The sequence below is a fragment of the Pocillopora damicornis genome, chromosome 7 (assembly GCF_964200805.1).
Source record: "Pocillopora damicornis chromosome 7, jaPocDami1.2, whole genome shotgun sequence".
NCBI classification, from domain to species: Eukaryota; Metazoa; Cnidaria; class Anthozoa; order Scleractinia; family Pocilloporidae; genus Pocillopora; species Pocillopora damicornis.
The window spans coordinates 1,834,201-1,847,507 of NC_142676.1; the positions used below are offsets into that span (position 1 = coordinate 1,834,201).

At 37.9% G+C, this 13,307-nt stretch overlaps 1 pseudogene across 1 annotated transcript; it reads left to right on the plus strand.

Annotated features, from left to right (window-relative positions):
• The first annotated feature begins 94 nt into the window (after positions 1-94).
• LOC149041973 (kynurenine formamidase pseudogene) lies at positions 95-2,358 on the plus strand (annotated as a pseudogene). Its single transcript, XR_016188693.1, has 2 exons — positions 95-160; positions 1,205-2,358. The product of XR_016188693.1 is annotated as a kynurenine formamidase pseudogene (transcript).
• Positions 2,359-13,307: the final 10,949 nt, after the last annotated feature.

Genomic DNA, 13,307 nt, shown 5'->3' on the forward strand with positions numbered 1-13,307 from the left:
CACTGGCCGCAGAAAACGGAAACATCGATTTTCCTTATCCTCCCCTCCCCTCCCCTCCCCTCCCCTCCCCCACTTCTCCTTGACTCGCTTTAGTTCTCCACGTCCTGTGGTCCTCTTCCAAGTAAGCCGACGCATTTGAAGATTTTTGGACATTTTTGTGGTAAGTTTTAGGTACTTAACTCATTCCCTAGATATTAAAGTGCCTTTCAGAGTGATATTCGGTTTAATTTAAGTAATGTAGGGTACTAACGAGGTACTGAAATTGTTCAGTACGGTCAAACACTCTGGCCCCTTAGCAGATCATAGCTTGCGTGGAAATAAGGAGGCAGTACGTAGGGTCAGACAGACAGTGAATAAATCACAACTGTTTTTTATGTGAGTGAGATGAAACGCTGAAAAGTTCAACTTAACTTGCTAAACCTTCTATTCTACTGTTTATTTACTACAAACAGGATTGATCTTGTGCTTGTCGTGATCTTAAAATTAGCAAGGATATTGGGAAACATCCAATTGCCAGCATTTTATTATTACCTATGTGGTCCTATGACTTCGTACCTTTGTGTATATATATATATATATATATATATATATATATATATATATATATATATATATATATATATATATGTAATCTTACAACTATTGCTCCGTGAGCGTGATTCTCACACCCTTATGTTAAATAATATGATCACTAGCCAGCTCACAGCTCATACTCACCAGCTCTTGTTTGGAACAAAAACGTTCCACAATTACAGCCTTGCATCCACTGACACCTTTCTTAAAATGCATTGATAAAAAAATCCTGCACCAGTTAAAGAAGAGAGAAGTCAATGATCATGCTTTCTCTGGAGATAAGATTGTGTCAGAACTCTTTGGGATGTCTTTGGTAATTTTCTGAATGTATTTAGAACTAGTGAAGAGTTGTAAGATTTTCCTTGAAAACTCTACAAAAAACCTTTTGACCTGCAGGCTAGTGTGCTTCTCATTGGATATTTCAAACATGGAGGAGGAAAAGAATAATTGGCTCACACAGTATTATTCTCCAAGCAGGTGGAATAAGTGAATGGACCCAGGAGAAGTAGTAGATTAACATGTAAACATCTGTACCAGCTACATCGAAATTACTTGCAAAAATTCTCACTGTGAACTGAGTGTCTGTTATGGTGAAAAGGAAGCGTAGATGGATATATTTTATCCTTCTCAGGAGACTGATGAGATAGCTGTATCTGTAAAAAAAATTGGTGGTAGTTCTGCACCAGTAGCACTGTTCATGGTGGGTACTGGCAAGTAGGGAGCAGGAAGATTTACAGCTTTGTTAGTAAATCATGGACTAAAGCTGGTTGTGTTGCAGCAGTGGTGGGTTATAACCTTGCACCAGAAGAAAGCTTGAATCAGATGGTGAGTGAAATAAAGTCAGCAGTGAAATATATCTATACCAGGTTTCCAAAGTCCAAACTGTTCTTGTGTGGCCATTCAGCTGGGGCACATTTGTGTGCTATGATGATGGTGTCAGACTGGAGCAAAGATCCTTCAATTCCACAAGCCATTCATGGTATGTTCTTGTTATCAGGAGTTTTTGATTTGGTACCTATTGTAAATACTTATGTTAATGATGCATTAAAACTGACAGAAGAATCTGCTGCACAAATCAGTCCTCAACAAATTCTGATAAAGATGTTGCCAACACTTATGTGCCCTATTTTGGTTGTGATTGAAGAGCATGGTTCCCCAGAGTTTCGTCGACAGGCTAAAGAATTTGTTGAAATCTTAAAAAGTCATGATGTTCAGTGTTCTCTGCTTGAACTACTAGGAGTAGATCACTTTAGCATGATTGAAAACATGGTGAATAGTGATGATCTCCTCTGCCAGGAGATTTTAAAAGTTGTCAGAAATATCAACTCAGCAAGGAGTGAAATAGGAGTCAAAGGGCCAAACTCAAGTCTTTAATTTCACTTTGTGAATGGCTTATGCATTTACCCTGAGTTTATAAAAATTGTAGGGCATAGTTATGCTGCTATTTAGAGGTTTTGCTCAGTATTTAAACTTGAATATTACCTTGATGGATTGAATTTACTAATGATTCTGATAGCATGATGTCTCAGGGAAAATGTACATTTTTGCTGATATTTTTTTTTTTACACAAGTTACTTTGATATCATAATTTAGAAAATATTTTAATCAGCAGTGTCAAAAATTGAAATTACCTTGAAAACTGCCTTTGTCCAGAACATTTTAAAGGTGTTCCTTCAAGTAATTATTACCAAATGCAGATACATATTTTTTTATTACGGTCAAAGTAAAGATGCTGTGTGTGTAATTATTATTTAAATTTTTAAATAATTAAACATTTGAAATTTACTCTCTGATTTACTGGTTTACAAGAATGATCAATTATTTATAAACACTTTATACCCAAACATCAGTATGCATATTCTCTGTACTGTTCTCTATACATCCCTAAGGTGCTGACAAGGAGAATTTGTTTAACAATCAAGAGCATCTTAAGTTGGTGATCATATCCATTATTCTCATGACCTTGCTGTGTGATTCAAGGGAGATATTGTAGGGAGAAATTAGATGCTAATCACTCTTAGGGGTCAGAGGGTTGAGGCTGCCTTATTTGGTCACCAGAACAAACAGATGACAGCCATGATGATACTCAAGTTAGTCTTGAGTGATTTAAGTTCTTTTGTAGTGTAAAAAGTTTATTTTGCTTCATGAATTTACCTAGCTGCTTGCCACCTGATTGAAAACATGATTGAAAACAACCTCCTCCAAAAGATTTTGGATGGACATGCACTGATCAGAAATTGTCATCCCTTGGAAATTATAGACCCTCTGATGCAATAATTCACTTCTGATCATGCTCCTCTTGCATACACCAACAATATGGAAACAACTTTTTTTACAATACTGTCATGTCATCACATTATTTTGTAGGGTTGTGGTCTGTTAAATTAAACTTGCTTCATGTTGAAGTTTATCAAAATTTAGAAAGAGACACTTTGATTTTGTTACATGAATGTGTAAATTATTCCACACAGCTTTAATTGAGAGTTTGCTTAAATTAATTTCCTTGCATGTGTTTCTGTTGGATCTTTTTTGTTGTAGTGTTGTTAGAGTTGCTGGTGATGCCCTATTTGTGGTCTGATCTCTGTGCTGCGTGTGTAGGGCCATTATAAAGGTAGGAGAGGGTCAATGATTGTAATATTGCACACTAGTGACATGCTTTTGATTTACTGAAAATGAGTTTATTTATCATACAATACAAGTCTAAAGTTGTAACACAAGTACAAATTTCAAATAAAGCGCATACTCAACATTTTGTCTGTCCTGACTTTCTGTGATGCTTTTGGTGTTAATTATTACAGAGTAACAACATTATTTCTTGTGTAGTTTGGTGTAAATAAGCTCTTGTAAATTTTTCAGACTTCAAATTTTGGTTGTCTTTGAAAAATGTACTCATCCTGATTTATAATGGTAATAGGACCGAGTAAAATACAATTCGGTCTGTAATCATACAAGCAATTAACAAAATCGGACGAATGCCAAGCTAGAGTGCGATTTGTTAAATACGAGTATGATTACAGACAGAATTGGATGGCATGAAGTCCTGCTACCAATTAATCAAAACTATAACATGATTTGATAAAGAAATTAGACATTGATTATACATGTTAGAAAATTTAAGAAAAAGAATAAAGAAAAAACTAGTTAACTTGGCGAAATGGGAGACAACAGTGCCTGCACATGAGGTGTTCTGTCCACTTACACAGGCATGATGTGTTAACTGTCCCTTCAACTGTCCTATTATGCTGTCTAATAACAAGCATGACATGTACACAGTCCTATTAGTGCTCAAATTGGGCTGGTGATAAACAATCACGTTTGAAAAATTTGTTATAGTTTTGATTAACAGTGAATTGTGCTTGACATGTCATTACCTATGCTAAAAGAATTTAAGTAGTTTTTGTTTTTTTTTGGTCCTACAGAGACAAATTTTAGAGATACGTTTGTATCTGTTTCAGCCTCTATTTGTTTCAGGCTTTCGTCACCTGTCATCCAGTGATTGATTGTGTGTAACCCCTTACAATGTTTTATTGCTTGACTGTATAATATTAATAATAAAGCTAATACTTATAACATGCATGTATTCAGTTTCATATGCTCACTTAAGATATTGCTGTTCATGATAGCTCTGCTCTGGAGAATTAGCCAAGGGTTGAAAACAAGCTGGCTACTGCCAGAGTTCTGCTGGCCACTTGGTAACATGTTGCCTGCTGCTCTGCTCAAAATAATAACCTTTAATGCCCTTAACCCTTCAACTCTCAGAAGTGTTTAACATGTAACTTTTCCCTACAATATCCATACCTTATCCAGAAAAGAGATATTGAGAATACTCAAACTTATCATTGAGGTGGAGATTGTTGTCTCAATCTAACACCAAATTCTCATAACTAAGTTACAGGGAGATTTGTAGTAGCTACAGGGGAGAATTAACAATCAGATCTTGGGAGTTAAAGGGTTAATAAACTTTTCCTAGTCACCTACTTTTTCAAAGATCTGATGCCTACTTTAAAACATTTTGAAACCCCTGATTGGGATGGTTGTTAAATTACTACAGATAATTATAACCATCACAATTTCCTGAAATGTGATTGGTGCATTAGCTGCTTCATCATTCATCATCATTAATCAAACAGTTGGCTGTCATTGGACATCTGCAATCAGATAGCTAAAGCAGCCAATCATACCAGGTCCACTCAGCTAAATCCTCCAATCAGAATTGATTACAATAACCATAGCAACAACCACTTAATTGCCCTACAAACCTGTGGAATTTCAAAAATAGAACAATTTTTCTCTTTAGAAAATGTCTCTACCAGAGATATCTTCTCAAATAAATGTTACTGTTTTTTTTTGTTTTAATTGTGATGGTTATGATTGATTGGTAACGGGATTTCGTGTTATCGAGGTTGGTCTGTAATCATATACTTGTGATTGAAAAATTAAACTCCATTGAAACTCCACTTGCTGCCTTCACTATTATTTATTGCAGTCCATTTGTTGGCAGAAGAGCCTGATACTGTAGCTTCTCAGTCTATTGTTGTATCATACAAGATAGATTCCCCCGCACTTCCACCCACAGCCCTAGGTGAAATATTTAGGGAGCCGTTTTACCACTGCCAGTAATATTTTCTGTACATCTTCATTTCTCTGTGGTTATTTCATTTTTGCACTTTTAGCAAGGAAGGCACTGCCTTGTACTGCTCTTTTTTTGCAATGCATGTAGCCTAATTGGCAGGTGGTACTCAATTGCAATCAGTATCATCAAGCACATAGGTAAAATTTTTAAATATGGTAGTAGTATACCTCTCTACTCAGGGAGAGGAAGCTGGGAGCATAGGTACAGACTTCGGATCATCTGAGATTAAGTCTCTTAACCCTTATAACTCCCATAAGTGATGAACATGTAACTTCTCCCTGTAACATCCACGCATTATCCAGCCAACATGTAATGAGAATACTCAAACTTATCAGGTAGAAAGTAGTAGTCTTGATCTAACACCAACTTCTCCTGATTTATTTACAAGGAATGTGTAGCAGCCAGAGGGAAGAATTAATATCAATCAATAAGGATCAATATCAGTATCTGGGCAACTGCCCACCTACCCCTCCCCTAACCCAACAACAGTCTATTGATAACAAGTTAGGGTTAATGTCGGGTTAGGGGAGGGGTAGGTGGGCAGTTGCCCAGATACTGATATTGATCCGAATTAAAAATCAGATCTTGAGACTTTAAGGGTTAAGTTACCTTAAATTTTCTGAGTGTCAAGTGTCAAGTGTCATTGACATTGATATTCAACAAATAGATACTTATATGTTCCCATGCATGGGCCATCTACGAGAAACACATTAGTGGCTTCCAGCTCAAGGGTAAAATTTCTTTTGCAAATTTGCTGCACTTGAGCAAGAGGATTCCCTGAGCAGCAGTTGGTGTCAGTAGTCATCCAGTGAGGAAATGTGCAAAAATCTAGCCTGCCATAGTTTGCAGACAGAATATTTATCTTTCCCTCTTTTTTGCATCTCATTTGGCCAGATTCACCCTCGCAGATTAAAAAGTGACCTGTTGAAAAAGTTGTTGGCATCTGTGTTAAAACAGAACTAGCCATTCAAAAGTTTTGATGGCTCGGCATAGCTCAATTCATCATGAAGGAGTTTAGTTTTATTTTTCATATTCCATCTTTGTAATTTGAGTTATTTTCTTATTTAGTTTATTGAGTTTGTTTTTGTGTGCTTCTGACTGCACTCGGTAATGGTTTTATCTAGAGAATATCAGTTCGTATTCTCTTGGTTTTATTTGAAGTTGAACAATACGTGCTTTTGATGAGAAGGCTCGAATTCAATTCGAGCCTTCTCATCAATGAAACTAAAAAATTGATCATCAAATTGATGCAAGACGCATGTCCTTGGTACAAAACATATGTACTTGTTAGAGGCGAAACAAATAAATGATTTGCAGATATCTCTATTGTTTCACTGTGTCAGAATTAATATTAAAAATCCAAGAGAGTGTCGATGGTTGGTTTTCATCAAGAAATTGCTTTCCAAAAACTCACCTTTGTGTTTCTTTAAATATCGCGACTGGTTCAAAATGAAATAAATAGGAAGATATTTGGTATGTTAGAACAGTGCTAAATTCACCGTAACATTAGTTGGATATCTTGGTTCGTATTTCAGAGAATTTAAGCCTTGGCAGCATGCGATTAAGAACTACTTTAAAATCAACGACACAACAGTAAAGTTAGAACTAACCTTGTTACTGTAGTGATGAAAATCTCTACTTGCAGCAAACTTAACTAGTTGTTTAAACATATCAGCGTTCAGTAACTCACACTCATATTTGTCATTATACCTCCAGACACTGTCGCAAAGTTTATGAAGAAGCACCACTTGTTTGTAAGACATTCTAAAGCACATTCATCGAGAGTCAACAGCTTCAACGAAGCCAGGATTGGAGATGCCAGTTTAGAGAAAGGATTTTTAACAAAGTTTGCGAAACTTAATGTAGAATCCTGACGAATAAAATTTCCCCCTTCGCATTGAAAACTTATCGTTAGAATTAAGATGACGAACTTCGAACTTAACTCATTTATTTGCGAGACGGATGTAATGCGTTGATCATTATCGACCAAAAAAAGTTGTCAATTGGGTTTCTGTCGGCCTTTTTAGCAAAATTATTACCAAAGGTTTTCAGTAAAGTAGTAATTGGAAATTAAGCGTGGATCATGCCGAGCTAAAATGACTCGAACAAAGTTAAGCATAACATTATCGCCATGTGCCAGGACTTTCCTGAAAAAAGGGACGTCTAAATCGTGATTGGTTTTAACATTTTTTTAATAAAAATGGTGGTCACATTCGACTATTAATAATGAATAACAAAACCAGCTGCCAAAGGAGAAGAATCCACCCATCAGTGCATTCGATTGAAACTGTTCCACATTTCTCTAACCATCAAGTGTTATTCCGTACGCGTCCATCAAGAACTTCTATTTTGGCCAAATATCACTCTTACAAAGAGTAAGAAAACTACACCATCGTGACTGATTCTGTTGCCTAGCGTACAATTCCGAAACTCTGAGATTATTCTGGACGCTGTTTCTGCAAGTTACGGCCTTGGAAAATGCTGAACAGGCAGAAACAGAGGATAAAAAGAAAGGAAGGTGTGCATGGAAACTTAATAATACCAACACCGGAACAAATCCTCTAATATCTAAGCTTCATAAAGCAAGTCTCTAACCATGCGATTTGCCCAATTTTATTTTTCTGTGAAAGACGTGGAGATTTGCATTTCAGCGGCCACAGAACAAAGTGCCATTTATTGTCAATTAGAGAGAAATGAAAATAACATAAAGAAAAAGAAGGTGTAGGAAATATGCTGATAGAAAACGGAAACAAGAAGAACTTGGACATGTTGGAAAACGTTAAACGAATAATGGTGAAGGGTAAAATTAAACAAAGTATTTCTTTATTTGGTGTTAAACGATGTCAAAAGAGAGAAAGTATCCATCTTTGTTGCAGTATTCAGTAATATTGTTTTCCAAGTAATTCTTCAAGTAATTCTTACTTAAGGCAACACTGGAGTAAAGGAAAAAAATTAGACTTATTCATTATGTCTGTTCGGTTGAATCACTGTCTGGTAAACCTAAAAATGAAAATTGAACGTGATTAATTTTTACCAGTTGTGTAACCGGCGTACAAAACTACACACAGTAGAAATACCGGTGCTCAGAAAAGAAGCCCTCAGTACACACTAATGAGGGCAGTGTTGTCAAATTTACATGCATCCTTACCTTGAGCCTTAGAAAATTTTCGTCTGCTCTTCACGATAACAATTTTTTCCCTCATGTCGTTTCTGTGACATAAACAACGAAACCACTCATCTTTCGAAATTTTTTCATTGTGATATTCTTTTATGCGAGGGGATACGGTTAATTTTTTTGTTACTCAAAGGTGTCAGGTGGTCAGTCAATCAGTCAAATACAAAACCAGAAAGTTTTCGGCAAGATTTTTACGGTGATATTTAGTCAGTCAGTTTGTTAGTCAACGTGTTTCGGTTGGTCGGTCCATCAAATAGTCGGCGGGTCAGACGTTCTTCAACCTGTTTACCAGTGGTCAACCTGACTGACGGACGTTCTTCGTTAGGTCGGTCGGTCAATCGGCTGAAATACAAATAGTCACTAGAAGGTATAAGTTTGTATATTAAATTTGGATTCAGGAAGCCGTGAAAGAAACACATTGAGCGTATCAAGTTGTGAATACTCTTTTCTGTCAGTACCTTTGTGAGATAGAATACTTACGAGAAAAATGGCTTTGAAAGTATTACCAAAGCCCTCAGTTTAAAAGATGGTTTGAAGAAAACACAGCGGACGAGTCTGTTTTGATATCTGCAAAAAATAATACAGGGAGCAAGGCTGAACACAAAGTGGGTGGTCCAGTGGTCTGAGCGCTGGACTCTGGGTCGGACGGCCCGGGTTCGAGTCCTGGCCGGGGCACTACGTCGTGGCCTTAAGCAAGCCGCTTCACTCACCTTGCTTCGTCTTCTCGGATAAGACGTTAAGCCGGAGGTCCCGTCTCCTGCAGGGTTTGGGGTAGGAGACGTTAATTTCCCACGCACGAGATTACTGTGTGATGGATGTCCTCCCCTGGGTTGGGTTGGGTGGATTTAAGAGGGGTAGTGCCCCGTATGGGACTCCATGTCCCGCTGCACTAACCCATTTGGCGTCCGTCTATCCGTAGACGTACCCAATAAAGTTGTTATATAAATTATATAAATTATATAAATAACACTGACTACAAAGCTCGACATGTAGACTTTTTGACAAGTTTGAAGAGACATTCAATCCGCAGACAATCAAAGTTAAAGAAATATTTACGGAATCGCTGTGATTAAGCCAACATAAGCAAAAAACGATGTTCTGTCTTAACTCACGGTCTTATTAGCTCATTAGATTTATTAAATCATGTTATAACCCGTGATCTTAGACAACCTTGAACCGATCTCGTCCCTAGAGTCCTTGTTCATTCGACCAGTGGTCGGAAAGTGCGCGATTCACTAGATTCGGCAAGAGGGAAACCTGGAAACGAGATTGTATTGACGCAAAGTGAGACCTTTGCTACTTCTCCCACCGGCCGGACTCAACTTGAATTTTTTGCGTGAGACAAAGAGAAGAAACGATGGTATAACGTGCCCAAGGGTGGAAAGCACAACGATTATTTGAATGTGGCTGTTTGTATGATTATTTTTGTCTTAGTTAAACGATACACATTTTCTCTACTCGTACATCTCACCGATTCATCAATAGCTTGTAAAATTCCGTCGCCCATTTTCGGGAACGCAGTTTGCTTCTTCTCTGTGTAACAGCATGAACTGCGACCACAAACTTTTCGCTTTTCACTTCCTCTTCAGTGAATTCCTGAACGAACCTGAAAAGGAGGCTTAAAGGATTTAGCACGAGGGGAGCTGGTAAAGAATCTTAGCAGCTGATTAAAAAAGTTGAGATTGATATCTCGTTATAATTTAATAGTAGCCTTTTTATTAAGTTTTTAATACCAAAACTGAAGAAACCACAATGGCCAGTCGTAATAAATGAAAACAGTAAAAGCCACAAGTAAGAACTTAAGGGGAAAACAAGCGAACTGCCTGAATCACTGTCAAATAGAGTGACCGAGTCGTGGGATTGGTCTTAATTTGGCATCTGATTGTTTTAGAAAGTAGCGCGAGCTGAACCAAATATTGAGCGAAAAGAGGTTAAACCGGTCCGGCCCGGATAACTCTAGGTAGTCAGTTGAAAATTGCTTCAAAATTCGTGAGCTTGCAGTTCTACATCAAAGCAAATGCTATCGCTTTCTTTATGTGATAATCAGTATATCGTACCTTTACCCCAAACCTCAAAGAACGACGATACAAGAGAAGATATGCAGCTAATAGAGCGATGACGTAGCTGAATTAAGCCGGGTTTTTGGGGGGGGGGGGGGGGAGGGGTGGAAAAATCGAAAGAAATTGTGGTGCACCGTCGGTTAGGGGTATTATAAGAGCGACAGACTCTAAACGAAGCTCAGCTTACAAACTCTCTACGGTGGCCAATTCACATTATCTGCTCAGTTGATAAACTGAACCAAATCATCTGATGATTTAGTTGTACAGAACTCTGTGTTCCTCTTATTGGCTGTCATTTGTACACAAAGATAGATCTGCGTACCCTTTGAATCATCAGCTGGGAATGCTTCTGAAATCCATTATGTAAGTCGCCATTGAATTAATGAGGAGATTGAAAAATTAAAACACTTACAATAGCAGACGGGCCATTATTTCATTGTATTCCTTCGTCCCTGCGAAATCTCTTTTACTGGGAATCTTCGAGGGATTCACAACGATTATATCTTCTCCATCTTTAGTTCTTGCGTCTGATAAAAGAAATTTCGAAAGTATAAGACTTGATATATATAGTGGTAAACACCGCGTAGATTTCGGATTTCGATCCTCTCCAAACCTGAAACAAAAAGTTTGGGAGGGGGGGAGGGGGTGGTGAGGGATGGAGCTGTCCAAAACCTGGTAGGAAACTTTTCTTATGTACAAGCTCTTAAAGCTTGCACATCAAAAATTTCATTCCCTGGATGCAGAGACCTCTGAAAGAAAGGACCGCAGTAAAGCGTAAGTTTCACAATTGATTGTTACCTTTAAGGAAAATAAATCCTTTTAGAGATGACAGCCTTTCTTCGTCTCCTACCTGCCTTCGTTCCTTCTGAAGTGGATTTTCGCTGTTTTCGATTGTAGATCCCTCTAAAAGTGAATACAGCAGTTTTTTTACTCGGAAAAAGTAAAGGAATTAACAGTTGGTAATAAAAAGTTAACTTCTTCAGAAGATTTCTCGGTTTCCAAGTAAGATAGATAGTTGATAAACTTAACGCTCCAGTGTTCTCCCTGGAATTTTTCCTACATGTCCCCTGTGGAAGTCTATCACAACTTTTGTGCTTACGCGTTGCTGTCAGACGCGTCTCCATTAAAAAAGCTGTCAAGCTTGGTGCATATCGTCAATCAAGCAAAAAAGAGCAATATTACTGAGAGCTTGACGCCAATGACGCTTAAACCAACCTTATACTTGTATGTTAACATCCCCGGCAGCGCAGGAAAACTTGGATAACCCAGTCACGAATGGTTTCAGTGCTGAATATTATAGACTGAGAGGATAGTATAGTAGTATAGTATAATCTTTATTTAAGCACGAAACAATTCATCAGCAATTACATTAACTAAAACTATTTAAAAATTAAAACACTAACTAATATTTAAAAGCTGTTTTCCGTGAATGCCGTGCGTTATAGAGTGGCATTGATCTTGCGTTTAAATAACCCCAGAGACTCTGTGTTCCTTATATCACATGGAAGACTATTCCATAATGTGGCTCCACTATAGCTAAAGCTTTTTCGATAATAGTTAGTGCGAGGTAGAGGAACATTGAGTTTATTTTCAGAGTCCCTGAGGTCATAAGCAGAGTTACGCCATTTAAACTTAGAATTAAGATATTCAGGAGCTAGCCCGTGCAGACATTTGAAAACCATGGTAACTCTATGAATTTCCTGCTGGCTTGTCAGATTTTTCCAACTTAAAAATTCAAGTAGCTTAGTTGCATCGGCATCATAGCTGGAAAATGTCAAAACACGGGCTGCTCTAATCTGTAATTTCTGCAGCTTATCTCGTAGCGTTATCCCACATCTACCCCAGACAATGTCACAGTAATCAAAGTGAGGTTTTACTAAAGCTTGGTAAAGCAGATGTAAGGTCGATGCTGGGATCAGATGCCTGATTCGCTTTAGGCACCCGATACCAGAGGCAATCTTTTTTGTTAATTTTTCGATGTGACTATGCCAATCGAGCCTATCGTCTATAATCACACCAAGCGATTTTGTAGAAGTAACCTGGCTCACCTGAGTGCTGTTCATTCTAATTGTTGGTGAAGCTGTGAGAGTACCCAGTCTCTGCCTTGACCCTATTAGCATGAATTCGGTTTTTGTCATATTCAGTGTGAGTTTATTCGCTTGTAGCCAGTTGAAAACGTTTGTTAAGTCCTCATTCAGACAAAGCTGTATACTCTCAAGATCACCGCCCGCATATGTAAGGTGTGTGTCGTCAGCATACATCCTCGGCTCACAATTTGATAAACAATTTGGAAGATCGTTGATATATAATTAAAAACAATAGTGGACCGAGGATGGTCCCCTGGGGGACGCCGCAAGTTAATGAGCAGCTGCTGGACAGCGACCCGTTCACAGAACATTTCTGTGTGCGGTTTTCCAAGTATGACTGAAACCATTTGAAAGATTTGCCATGTATGCCGTAATAGTTTAATTTCGATAGGAGGATCTGATGATCAACAGTGTCAAAAGCTTTTTTCAAATTTAGAAAAATGACTCCATTGATTTTCCCGTTGTCAATATTATATGCCCAAGAATCTGTCGCTTCCAACAATGCTGTTACAGTTGAATGAGTAGCACGAAACCCTGATTGATTTTGATATAGAATATCATGTTCTTCCAGATAGGCATACAATTGATCGTAAACTATCCTTTCAAACACTTTCGCCACTATTGGAATCACCGATATTGGGCGGTAATTGTTGACATCATCGCGGTTACCCTGTTTAAAGAGAGGTGTAACCCTTGCATATTTCCAATCATCTGGGAACTTCCTTTGGCTAATAGATTGATTGAAAATATCACATATCGGCACACAGATAAGGTCAGCG